Source organism: Ascaphus truei, chromosome 7 (genome assembly GCF_040206685.1).
Source record: "Ascaphus truei isolate aAscTru1 chromosome 7, aAscTru1.hap1, whole genome shotgun sequence".
Lineage (NCBI taxonomy): Eukaryota > Metazoa > Chordata > Amphibia > Anura > Ascaphidae > Ascaphus > Ascaphus truei.
Window position 1 is genome coordinate 78,311,720 of NC_134489.1, and position 14,138 is coordinate 78,325,857.

General features: G+C 46.7%; 1 protein-coding gene across 4 annotated transcripts in view; it reads right to left on the reverse strand.

The window, feature by feature from the left end:
* Positions 1-14,138, reverse strand: part of XIRP2 (xin actin binding repeat containing 2) — a 217,077-nt gene that overhangs the window by 62,193 nt on the left and 140,746 nt on the right. The window lies entirely within an intron of this gene.

Below are 14,138 nucleotides of genomic sequence, written 5' to 3' on the forward strand. Positions count from 1 at the left end.
TCAATAAAAACTGCATCAAAATGTTCGCTAAGTTTTTACCTTGGCATAAACACTAAAAAGACTGTTAATAGTGTTACCGCAGAATTAATTTGCTAGGTATTCACAAAAAAAATTGACGCAGCATGGATATTTCATTATTAGTTTAACAAAATGTATTCTTTTAATAGTATGGCTAGTACATATAATATTATTCTAATAAAGGCTATTTATTAAAATCAATTATAAATAAAAATAATACACTTAATTCTGTCTTCATTTAAATTGTATCAATTAGGTATTCAACGTGCGGGATGCTTCTAAAACCATTTCAAAGAGCGTATTCTGCGTCATACAGATCCAGCAAACCTTGCTGTTTTCAGCACAGGGCAAGCGGTGACAATGTGACTTCTCCGGTGCCGGAGGATTATCGCTGCGGGGGGGTCAATCTGCGGCTTTAAACCGAGCCGCGGCTCCAGCGTCAGTAAGTCTTGCTACATTTGTATTATAAAGGCGCATAATGAGCTTAATACTGTACATACGATCCACATTTGATAAAGGTTTGCGGAACTTTGCAGCACGGAAATTTTTGCTGCAACAACAAAAATTAAAAAAAAATTTTTTTTTAGTACTTTACGTACGCCCCATAATGTGATACAATTGCAGCCAATGGCAGAAGTAACATTAGTATCACTTGGAGAGTGAGTGGCTCTGTAAGTAAAGACACTTACTCCAATGATACTACAGTAAGTATGAGCAGAGGAACCTGGTTCAAATCACAGTATCAGCTCCTTGTGAGCTTGTGAAGTCTCACTGTCCCCGAGGCACCAAGAAATATAAATTGCAAGCTCATTTGGTTAGGGACTGTGTCTGTAAAATTCCCTATGTGATATACAGTATACCACAAATTAGACTGTAATTGTGAAGCGTTTTGAGTTCCTTTGGGACAAAAGCACTATACAGTATGAAATAAAGTTAGTGTTCTCTTTTTACGCATATTGAGTAGAGATTGCTGGTTTGGGGATCCTAAATAACAAATGTATATATGTATCTTTTCTTTAAGAAACATTTTGTCCTCAATCATCCGAGGTTCACATTGTTTCATGTAAATTTAATTGCTTTTTCATGTTGAGAAAGTAGTATACTCAATTTCACGGTATAAGTATTTGGATTGTCAGTAGACATCTTACAATGTAAGACTTACATTAAATGAAACAAGTTCATGAATATTTTCTGTGATTCTAACATGTATCCCAACTTTCTTCTGTACATGTCACTGCCAGTTGTGAGAACCCCTATGGGTTTTTCTCTATGTTTATAAGGTAAACTTGTGTTTCACATTAAAGCAGCAGTTCAAGCAATATCCTACATGTGTTTTTTTTTTTTTTTTTTAAATAAATCAGTTTTGTGCTATGAGAAAATATTTGTAGCATTAAAAAAAAAAAACTCTAAAACTCTCTAGCAGTGAACCAATTGTATCTAGTAACTGCCCAGTCAATCATATTCCAGGAACTACATTGCCAAAAAAACGGTGCAAGAACTGAATTAAATAACCCTGAGCAAGCAATTGATAACAGGAGAACGGATCGATCTGCAGCTTAGCTAATCACTTGTCAGTGTGCAGATTGTATTGATGCACATATTGAATGGGAAAAAAACTATATATATGTAACGGGTCTTCCCTATGACTACCGCCGCTACTACGTGCTGTGCAACCTGTGTGGCTCTCAGGAGCCTAAGCCTCCGCTTGGGGAACCTGGGGTACATCGTTATCATACATCTCTAGGTGCAACGCCTCCACCTGGGAGGGATCCCAACGGAGTGGGAGGAGGCCCTCACAGGAACAACCACACAACACTACAGAATATAAAACAGGACGGGCTTTACTGCATGGAAACACACAAATCACGTAACAGCATAACATCAAAACAGCATAACATCAAAACAGCATAACAGCATATTGCGCCACGGCGGACGCTAACCACACTATGCGTCACGGCGGACGCTATCACCTCTAGGCGTCACGGCGGACGCTAACCACCCACAGTGTCACGGCGGACGCTAACCACCCACAGTGTGCCCCCACCCTGTGTCCAGTAACCCCCACCCAAATGTCTCGTGTTCTCGAAGTCAAATACCACTGTACAGGTGTGTGTGTGACTGCGCAGCCACTATGTTTGGTGATAGGCCTGGTTGGTGCACGTGAGATGCAGGTTACCTGCCCGGGCTCCAGCCACGGGTACCGCGATATAAATCCACACGACCCGACGGGGTCCTCCACACCGCGTGGGTTGAAAGTCCAGCGCAACAATGTCACTCCTTGTCGCAGGGTCTTGGGTGGTGTTCTGAGCCCAGAACCCACCTCACAGGGCCGCACGGCTTCAACACTGTGTCCCTGTCTATTCAACCAATAAATGGGGCAGTGTCCCTATCTAGGGCCTGTCCCTAAGCTCCACAAGCTAATAGATGGCTCAGGACCTAACTGGGACCTTGGGGGCTGCTGGCCTAATGCAGAGGGTCACTCACCCCTGCATCTACCTCCTACCCCTAGCTGGTCCGGATCCTGAGTGAATGCGTGGCTGCAAAACCCCGCGAAATGTATCTCTTTGCTAGCAGGGGAATCTGGCCTTCTGATAGGCTCCCTGGCATCAGGTGTCTCTGCCCCTATGCACCCTGGGGGCTGGCATGCTCATCTCGCGCATGCGCGAACTATCTGGTCCTCCCGCGCTGGGTTGGGGCACTGCGCATGCGCAACAGCCCTAACATGGCGGCGCCCTGCTTCCCGAGCCGCCGGGCCAGTAGCAACGCGATCGCGGCCTTACCGACGGCCCGATCGCGTCCCCGGCAACCGGCCTGCTCGCCGCTCGCGTCCCTAGCTACCAGGGATCGCTCCTTCGCGCACACGGCCCCCCCTCACTCCCTCGTACACAGCGTCGGCCGAAAGGGAGGAGGGGGTCAGCCATGACAGGGGGGAACCTGGCTACATCCTCCCCCTGGTGAGAACTCCAACGTCCTCGCTTGAACCACATAACCTTCCAACAGTGTACAAACTTTATATAATAAAAATGCAGTGTTAAAGTACAACTTAACGATTACTCTAAACGAGATTGTACAGTTCAACAAACATATTGATAACTGAGGCTAGCTTGGCTTTAGCTTGCTGCTGAGACTCATAGTGAGGTGCCCCTAATGAATCATAAGCCACTCTAGTGGGAGGGCGTCTCACTCTCTGACTCCTGCGAGTCTCAGTCTCCATTTCTTCCTCTTGAGACAGACCATCGTAGGCTTGAGGCCTAGACTCTCTGGCAGAGGGTGAACCAGTTTGGGGAAAGTCTCTTTGCAACTGAACATTGTCTCTTTGAGGCACAAAACTCGGAGTGGTAGGATCTAGTGGTTGATTACTTGGTGAAAATTCCAATGGCGGTACTTTGTCAGCTGGCCCCTTACTTGTTGCGCCTTCGGGAGGTGCCCACCAGTCTCGGTTGGATGTTCCCTCCAAAGGATCCTGAATGGTCTCATCTATGGGGCCGGGATTCGCAATAGCCTCTTCAGGCTCACTGTCGTTCATTACTGTTTCTGTTTCAGGTTCACTTTCTCCCAGTTGGGAGATAGGTAACAAGTGGTTTCGGTGCCAAACTTTTACTTTGCCATTCACATCACGTATGCGATAAACAGGGAGGCCCGGCATTTGGGACTCTACTTGAAAAGGCCCTTCCCTCCAGCGATCAGCTAACTTGTGCTTGCCTGGAATCCCTAAGTTGCGCAGGAGAACTGCGTCTCCTGGTTGGAGCGCTCTATAGCGTACTTTGTGGTCGTACCGTCTTTTATTATTGGCATTCAATCGAGCGGTGGCTCTTTCAGCTAACTGATAGGCACGGTGCAGACTGTCCTGGAGTCTCTGCACATATCGATAATGAGCCATGTTGGGTATCCCGTCGGTAGATACCCATAGGCGGATGTCGATTGGCAGTCTGGCTTCTCTCCCGAACATCATGAAGTATGGGGTGTATCCGGTGGACTCGTGCCTAGTGCAATTGTAGGCATGCACCAAGGCCTCAACATGTTTACTCCATTCTCCTTTTTGGGAATTTTTCAGAGTGCCTAGCATGTCCAGCAATGTCCGATTAAATCTTTCAGGGAGAGCATCTCCCTCCGGGTGGTAGGGAGTAGTCCTGGACTTTTGAATGTTCAACAGTGTTAGCAACTCTTTGATCAGCTTGCTCTCAAAATCCCGTCCCTGGTCAGAGTGCATCCTGCTGGGCAGACCATAATGCACAAAATACTTCTCCCACAGCACTTTAGCCACTGTGGTAGCCTTCTGGTCCTTCGTGGGGAAGGCTTGAGCGTATCGAGTGTAGTGATCTGTCACTACTAGCACATTTCCTATACCCTTTGAATCTGGCTCTATGCACAAAAAGTCCATACAAACTAAATCCATAGGCCCAGCACTTTTGAGATGGCCCATTGGAGCAGCACGGGTGGGAAGGGTCTTCCTATGAATGCACCGTAGACTTTTTCTGCAGTGTTGTTCAATTGACTCCCGCATCCTAGGCCAGAAGAACCGGTCTCGCACTAAACCCAAGGTCTTATCCACCCCCAAATGTCCATGATCATCATGTAGTGATCTTAAAACGAGACCTTGCATACGCCGAGGTAGAAATAGTTGTCGACGGTCAGGATGATTGTGGAATTGAACAACCCTATAGAGTAGGCCGTTATCCATCTCAAACTTATCCCATTCTCTCATGAGAAGACCCACATCCTCGCGAGGAGCCCGTTTCACCAGTGCAGAGTCATTTTTGTGTAGGGCCTCGCGGACAGCCTTAGCCGCAGGATCATGTGTCTGTGCTAGTACCAGTTCCTTCACCGTGAAGATGACGTCTTGTGTTAGACCCATGCCATCAGGGTGGCAGTAAGCTTCTGGAAGGGCTTGAGGTCGACACCCTAAAGAATCCACTACTCGTAGCTCGGAGAATGCCACTCGGTCGTTTACAATAGCAGCAGTGGAACACATAGCTCTCATTCCTGGTCCTGGAATTTCTTCCCAAGGGCCATCGTCGGCGGTCTCGCCCAGTCCCGATCTCCTAGATAGAGCATCGGCTCCTATATTGAGAGGTCCAGGCTTATATTTCATAGAAAACTGGTAATTGGCGAGGGTGGCCAACCATCTGTGACCGGTCGCATCTAATTTGGCCGTGGTTTGTACATAGGTCAGCGGATTGTTGTCTGTTCGGACCTCGAAGGTGACCCCATATAGGTAATCATGTAGTTTGTCAGATATGGCCCATTTGAGGGCGAGGAACTCCAATTTGTGAACTGGATAATTCTTTTCACTGGGAGTCAAACTTCTACTTGCATATGCCACGGGACGAAGCCCAGTGGGGTACTTCTGGTGTAGCACAGCTCCCAATCCGTTGAGGCTGGCATCCACGTGCAGAATGTAAGGCTTCTCCGGGTCAGCATATGCTAGAACGGGAGCCTCTGTTAAACTATTCTTCAGCCTCTTAAATGCTTCCTCACAAGCCGGCGTCCACCGATCCCCGAAGGGGGTCCTTGGGGGGGTCCTCTTCTGCTTGGGTTCCTCTGGATAGACCTTCAGCAGATCGTTCAGCACAGCTGCCTTCTTGGAGTATCCATCCACGAATCTTCTATAATATCCACAGAACCCGAGAAATGACCTCAGCTCCAGCACATTCTCGGGTCTTGGCCAATTCACCACCGCCTCCACCTTGGCCGGGTCGGTGGCCACTCCGTCTGCGGACACGATATGACCCACATAAGTGACCGATGTTCGACAGAAGCGGCACTTATCCAATGAGAGCTTCAGGCCTTCTTTCCCTAAGCGATCCAATACTTTCATCAGCCTAGTCTCGTGTTCTTCAAGGGTGGCTCCGAACACGATTATGTCGTCTAGATAGACCAAACACTCACGCGGACACATATCTCCAATCGTCTTTTCCATAAGCCGTTGGAAAGTGGCTGGAGCGCCACAGATACCTTGGGGCATCCGAGTGAACTGATAAAATCCCACGGGACAGACAAACGCCGTCTTTTCTTGATCCGTAGGGCTCATCGGAACCTGGTAATACCCAGATCGAAGGTCCAACACGCTAAACCACTGGCTTCCGGACAGTGCGCTGAGAATCTCCTCTATTCGGGGTAGCGTGTATTGGTCAGGCACAGTACGTCTGTTCAATGTTCTGTAGTCCACGCACAATCGAACAGACCCATTCTTCTTTCGTACCACCACAATCGGTGAGGCATAGGGACTCCGAGATCCGGTCACTATGCCGGCCGTTTCCATCTCGTTCAGGACACCCCGCACATCCTCCACATCTCTGGGAGCTAAGCGGCGCGACCTTTCCCTAAATGGCGTGTCATCATTCAGACGAATCGTGTGCTGAGCGCTTCTGCTGCATCCCACGTCCATCTCACTAGTAGAGAACACATCTCGTCTCTCTCTCAACTGAGCACATAGCTTCTCTTTCCATGCTTCTCCCAGGGGAGACTCTCCGAAGTCGAATTGTAGTGCCTCGGCCTCTTCTCCCACACGGGCAGTGTGAACGGTCACTGGATCGTCTACAGGATCCACAGGATAAATTCTACCCAACCTTTGTCCTACTTCCAGCGGCACGGTATGGAGAGACATGTTCTGGATAGACACGGTAATCTTCCTAGGGACAGTAGATGGCCAATCCCGTACTTCAGGTATCATTCGGTATCCCCACTGATTCTCAGACTCGGGGAGGGTCTCTAGCGAGAAGTATCGGTCGTGTTCGTGCCGACTGGGGTACTTGATCAGCGCTGTCACGTGCCTCACTCCCCCTGGTGGAATCTGCAATAACCCTCGCTCTTGATTAAAGATTTCACCATACTGTTCCTCATACGCCACCCTATAGCATTCTTCCCGCAGGCCAGGGGCTATATTCAGGGATGACAACGGTAGCTCACCGGCTTCTTGTAGGAATGAGCGAATCACCGACCTCACAATATCGGCATTCGTGCCTAGTATGATGGGGGCACTGGGATGTTCTCGAGCCTCTGGACAGACCAAAGCTTCCACCAGCATGGGATGCGACTTGTTAGTGTTCAACTGCAAGATATCCAGCTTGACCGCTACTATTCCGTCTATGGGATAATCATCTTTACTCAGTCCCCATAACTTCATCTTTTCAGCTGACTGCAAGGGAAGATGGCTGAGGTGCTGGTCGTAGAATGGACGGTAGATGATGCTCACCTGTGATCCAGTGTCCAGAAGTGCTGAAGAGTATATCCCCTCCACGACGACTCTTATTACAGCGGTGGGCCCTACTCGGCAGTAAGCATCGGCCGGGGACGTCTCCTTCGTGGAAGGCCCCCCCGACTCCTCGGCAACATCTTCGGGTATGGTTGATAGGGACGAGCTTGCCTTCCGCACGGTCACAGTGTAGGTCTGGGCCTTAGTGGGGTTTGAACAGTTCCTTGCAACATGGCCCTGCTCGCCACAGTTGAAGCAACGGAAGTCTGGGCGGGGACCCGGACCGTCAAGTGACCTGGGAGCGGACCTAGGCACCTCCGGGGTGGCCGTATCCTTACCGCTCTTGCTCCCCTTTGCTTTGGGCACTGTTGCTTCCTTGGTCTCATCCTTGCGCGGGTCTTTGGCCTTCTTGGGCGTATGCAACCTAGTATAGGCCTCATGACCCTTCACCTCATCCAGTAGGTCTTCTAGAGTAGGGGGGTCTCCCTTCTGTAGCGTGCGTCTGAGCATTATCACGATATGGTGCGTGGGTATGGCTCCCCGCAGGAATTGAGTGCGCCTATACTCATTTACTTCTGAGGCCTTGATGACTTGGCGGGAACGTAGCTCCCACAAGAGCAATTGGATCCGTTGTATGAACTCGGATAGGTCTTCCCCCTCTTTCTGGCGGAGATTGTAATACTTAGTCCATAGTTCACTCACATCATCTTCCTTACCATATGCCCGGGTAAGCGACTCCATCATCTGATGTGCGGTAACCCCCGTATGCTGATCTTTATACATCTTGATGGTAGTGGACGCAGGCGGGCGCAGGCACTCCATGATTCGTTGTCTTTTCACCTCATCAGGACAGGTCCACTCTTCCAGTACCTGTGAAGCATATTCCTTCCAAACATCAAAAGCCTCTTCACCAGTGGGAGTAGGGTTTACCCCTGAAAAGAGCTTTAACTTGCGGTATGGCTGAGGGGAAGGGGATTCGTGCTTGGGCCTACCCAGTTGTTGGATGGCCTGGGCTAGTAATTGGATTTCTCCCATTCTACTGGGGCTGGAGCTCCGTCTGCTTGAGCGACAATTAGCACAGGATAATACACTGGCCTCATCCCCGCATACACTTTCTGGTGGGGACAGGGACATGCGCATACTAGTCTCTAGCAGGTCTGTTCTGGGGCTACAGGGTTCGGGTTTTATCGGCATTTCAGGATATATAACAGGACACCCTGAGCTGAGGGCCCCGTGGCAAGTTGGATGGGCCTTGCTGTGGCGACAATTCACATCCCCCAGTGATTAATACGGTGCACCATGACCCGTCGGGGTCGGAGCGGCGACCCAAGATTCTGGCATCTTCTAAGCCTGGGTACTGCATTAGGATTAAACATAGTTCATAGGATGAGGCATTGGCGGGAACTTGTCCTACAGCAAGGGTTTGTGAGGGCGGGACTTGCCTTTTTACCGCCCACGTGTACACCTCTTGGCGGGAAGGTAACGTGTAACCTAACGACATTTTTGCTGAGTTCGGGCACCCCAGGTCTCAATCTCAGCAGCGCCTCCAAATGTAACGGGTCTTCCCTATGACTACCGCCGCTACTACGTGCTGTGCAACCTGTGTGGCTCTCAGGAGCCTAAGCCTCCGCTTGGGGAACCTGGGGTACATCGTTATCATACATCTCTAGGTGCAACGCCTCCACCTGGGAGGGATCCCAACGGAGTGGGAGGAGGCCCTCACAGGAACAACCACACAACACTACAGAATATAAAACAGGACGGGCTTTACTGCATGGAAACACACAAATCACGTAACAGCATAACATCAAAACAGCATAACATCAAAACAGCATAACAGCATATTGCGCCACGGCGGACGCTAACCACACTATGCGTCACGGCGGACGCTATCACCTCTAGGCGTCACGGCGGACGCTAACCACCCACAGTGTCACGGCGGACGCTAACCACCCACAGTGTGCCCCCACCCTGTGTCCAGTAACCCCCACCCAAATGTCTCGTGTTCTCGAAGTCAAATACCACTGTACAGGTGTGTGTGTGACTGCGCAGCCACTATGTTTGGTGATAGGCCTGGTTGGTGCACGTGAGATGCAGGTTACCTGCCCGGGCTCCAGCCACGGGTACCGCGATATAAATCCACACGACCCGACGGGGTCCTCCACACCGCGTGGGTTGAAAGTCCAGCGCAACAATGTCACTCCTTGTCGCAGGGTCTTGGGTGGTGTTCTGAGCCCAGAACCCACCTCACAGGGCCGCACGGCTTCAACACTGTGTCCCTGTCTATTCAACCAATAAATGGGGCAGTGTCCCTATCTAGGGCCTGTCCCTAAGCTCCACAAGCTAATAGATGGCTCAGGACCTAACTGGGACCTTGGGGGCTGCTGGCCTAATGCAGAGGGTCACTCACCCCTGCATCTACCTCCTACCCCTAGCTGGTCCGGATCCTGAGTGAATGCGTGGCTGCAAAACCCCGCGAAATGTATCTCTTTGCTAGCAGGGGAATCTGGCCTTCTGATAGGCTCCCTGGCATCAGGTGTCTCTGCCCCTATGCACCCTGGGGGCTGGCATGCTCATCTCGCGCATGCGCGAACTATCTGGTCCTCCCGCGCTGGGTTGGGGCACTGCGCATGCGCAACAGCCCTAACATGGCGGCGCCCTGCTTCCCGAGCCGCCGGGCCGGTAGCAACGCGATCGCGGCCTTACCGACGGCCCGATCGCGTCCCCGGCAACCGGCCTGCTCGCCGCTCGCGTCCCTAGCTACCAGGGATCGCTCCTTCGCGCACACGGCCCCCCCTCACTCCCTCGTACACAGCGTCGGCCGAAAGGGAGGAGGGGGTCAGCCATGACAGGGGGGAACCTGGCTACATCTATATATATTTTTTTATTATTTTTTTTTATGGCAGCTTTAACTAAAAGGCTCATAAAACTGCATATTACATGAAAATGTTAGTGAGCTGAACGCTTTCTTTAATAGCAGCTTTTGATAGGGAAGTTTATGATTTAGAAAAGCAATGCTGCTTAAAATGTATATTAGGTATATGTATTTTCCCCCAGAAAATGTCCCCACCTTGTTGCGATGAAAACGATTTTCCAAATCACCTGTCTTGTTTTCCAGCATTTTGTATCTCTTTTTGAGATTCACAAGTGACTGCTGCAATGTTAGCGTCTCATCCTCGACTGCACCGATTCTATCCTCACCCCCTGCCCATTCTCATATGCATATTATGGTAAGTTTCCTTTTAACATTATCGATAGACTTCTGTATTTTATCTTCCACTTCCAACCGCTGGCCCCCTGCTCAACATCTGTGCTTCCCACCTCTCCTCCTCAACAACCACGGGGGTTGGGAGTAGGATGGGAGGGACTTACAGTCAGAGTCTATAGTGGGCGCAAGATGCCTCAGTCCAACACTGAAAAAAATACATTTACTTGCAGTTATTAACCTTTTAACAAAAGTATTGCTTAATAGTTTTTTGTTAAATTATTTGCTGTAACAATGTTCCATCATTCTACATGAAGATATATGTTATGTGTGCTTGAATAATATTACTATCTTTAAGATGCTCTTTTTGTTGAATGTTTATTCTATGCATAAATGTTAACTCATTCTTCTGTAATGAATGAAATAGAAGAGCCAAAGAAAATAACATTGCTTTTCCATGTACATTATTTTCTTATTTTCACAGATAAGAAGCAGATAAATTACCTCAAGAAAACCTCTACAGCCAGAGTACCCAAATGTACATGTATTCAGATCCTGAATATGTACATTAATGCTGTACAAGAACCATAAATTCCCTTGCCTGGTTAACAATGCAGTATTTAACACCTCACTGGCTCCTCCTATTGTCCCCTTCCAAAATCGTAAGCAGATATCAGTGGGACAAAACTGGGGCATTGATGCTCTTTACAACAACATTGCTCCAAATCTTCCTTGATACAGAGAGTCCACAAAAGAAAACGAGCATCATGTCAGTTCTAGGTTCAGATATTTAAAGGGACTCCCCAAGGCACTGACACTTTAAGGTACAGATGTAGCAGCAGTTATTACTCCTGGTAACATGATACTGTTAAAAACAATGGTAATGCATGCGGTCTCGCCTTACCACACGCTGAATTTACTGCGTTAACATGGGTAATAAAGTCTGCTACATCTGTAATAATATTAAAAATGAGGATGCACGGGGGGTACCCATCCTCTAACAAGTATTACATTTATTTTTACTTTAACATTTCTTCCCTTTTTTTGATGCTTTATTGTAATTAACAGGGAAGCACTAGTTTACTGGAACTACCGATCACAGTCATCAAATTACTGCTATGTGATGTAACTTGGTGAAATGTTTAACTACCAGTTTTAGAAACCTCGTCACAGACAGAGTGTCTGTGTGAGGCTATCATGGCAGTATCACCTGACCTGTGTGACTAGCACATCAACCTCCAAAAATACATATTTTGTATTTTTACCTATTACGTTTTATAATGCTGGTCAGATGCTGTGCATCATTGGCTATAGTATTATTCTTGAACTGGTAAACATACATATACATTACAAATAAGTAGCATTACTTCACTTTAGTGCTAATAATAGCTCTTTTATGGAATGAGAAAAACAATTACAGAAGAATTTGGGGATATTACACAAGGTGCCAAAGATGAAGCATGATAAATCAATGTGACAAAAGAGCTTATCTTAAATGAAATATGAAGAGACAGCTGTGTCCGAGAATTAAAAACGAAAGTCTAATTGTGTCAGTATTTTCATTGGACAATGTATCTGTTTAAAATACAATAAAAATGGCAAGGGTACAAATGTATTCCAAAAAATAGAACACCAATTGGCAATGAACAAGAAAAATATGTCATTTAACAACGCACAAGAGATCGTAAAAATAATAGTGGAAAGTACACCACATCCTGCGAACTGTAGTTAAAACAATCAAATAATGGTGTAAGACAACCAGGTTGCATATGATAAATAAAAGAATGTAAGGTACTTATCCACCAGAACATGCGCAACTATAGAAGGCTGAAACTGACTGAGGGACTCACTACAGGATCTTTCTATCAAAACCCTGTTTGTAGGGATTCTAAGGGAAGTACTACTTAAAGGGGTCTGCCACCCCAAAGTGTTGCCCTCCTTCCGAGTATTATTGTTCTTGTTTTTGCCCCTATTTTATGTTTGTTTCTTCCCCCTCCCAGTCGGTTCTGGCATTTAGCCCCTTATTTGGTGTTTTTTTCTGTTCCAGCTATTGGATTCAAATACAGTACTACATTTTTTTTCTTATGTGCATCTGTCCCTGTTCTCTAGTTACCTGTTCAGATGGTGGATTAGTGCTCTAGGTTCTTTTATTTATCCTTTGCCGCTTGGTTGTCCTACACCATTATTTGATTGTTTTGACTACAGTTCCCTGGATGTGGTGTACTTTCCACTATTATTTTTATGATCTTAAATGTTAAATTACATATTTTTCTTGTGGATTGTCATACTGTTGTTCTATTTTTGGGAGTATACTTGTACCCCTGTGAGAATTTATTCTTGTTTTCAGTGCTGAGGACACTTGGTGTGTTGTGTATCATTTAGGAATTAGGGATAACTTATGTCCCCGTGCGCCTATTTCAGTTGTGATCTTTGATTTTTCTAGTAAATGGGCAGTGCAGTTTGATTTAGAATATAAAAGCTTTACAAGGATTTCAGTGGCAATTAAGGCTATAAAAAATGTATAAATTACTGTTATGGTACAAATTGCAGAACATGTACTTGGTTTCTCTATTGGGATGTGTGTGGTAGACTGTGACAGAGCTATGGGGTAGATCCTCAGGAGATTGCTATTTTTTTAATGTTAAAGTACGTTATTTCATTTTATCGTATCCATATCCACAAAGCTATTTAACACTACTGTATGTTATTCAGCCATTTCCCTTAAAAATAAAGGAACAATAACATTTTACTGACCTTCGGGTTCTTAATATGCAAATCCTATGGTATTGAGCATTTTACTTAACTACGGAGATCTTCTGACCTGTTACTGTTAACGAACAATAATAACGCAATGATATTTAGTGACGAAAGCTTCCCTTAGGCCTCGTCCCCACTGCTCGCGGTTGCGCACGCTATGATGTGCGTGGCGAGAACAAGATATGGCCCTCTATGGGTCTGGCTGTAGTCCCTGCCTGCGCGCCTCCAGAAAGCGCGATGCGCAACCACCTTTGCCAAAAGACAAGATTTTTGTCTTTTGGCATGGCGGCCGAGTGATGGCCACGTCATAGCGGCGGTTCAGCCAATGAGGGCGAACGAGCCTCATGACATCATGGCTGCGCTCCTGCCCCGCCTTCCCATTGCGATAATACAATTCAGTGATGTTTGTGATGCTGCTCCTCTAAAAAGACTTTTCCTACCAGTCTCCTAGTTTTGTTTGATCTTGATCAGAGGACGCAAAAAACATGTAAAAGAGTGAAATAAAAATATATAGTAAATAAAATAAAAATGAAAGAATTACACATGTAAAAATTGACGACACCATACTGTATATTTTTATTTGATTCTTTTACAGATGTTTCTGCGCCCTCCGATCAAAATGACTACAATAAGAAGAGAAGTATATCATAATGTTCCTCGTTTCCTTCAAGTTATACTGTAACTTGCAATGTGGACACATATGTCTGTGTGTTACAAAACTGTAATCTTCTGACTGGTTCAAATGCCATGTTTTATTTCCACTTTGGATTTAAACTATGATTTTTGGCACCCTCATTTTTACCAATCTCTTCTCTTGGATTCCTTGTAAGTGGAAGAATACAGAATACAGGGAACAGTGTTTCAAAGACTGTCATTTTATCAATAACGTAAAAATATCATGCATGATACAAAGTTGCAAAAAAAGAATTAATTTCCTGAAGAAGCATTTTTTTTTTTCTTGGA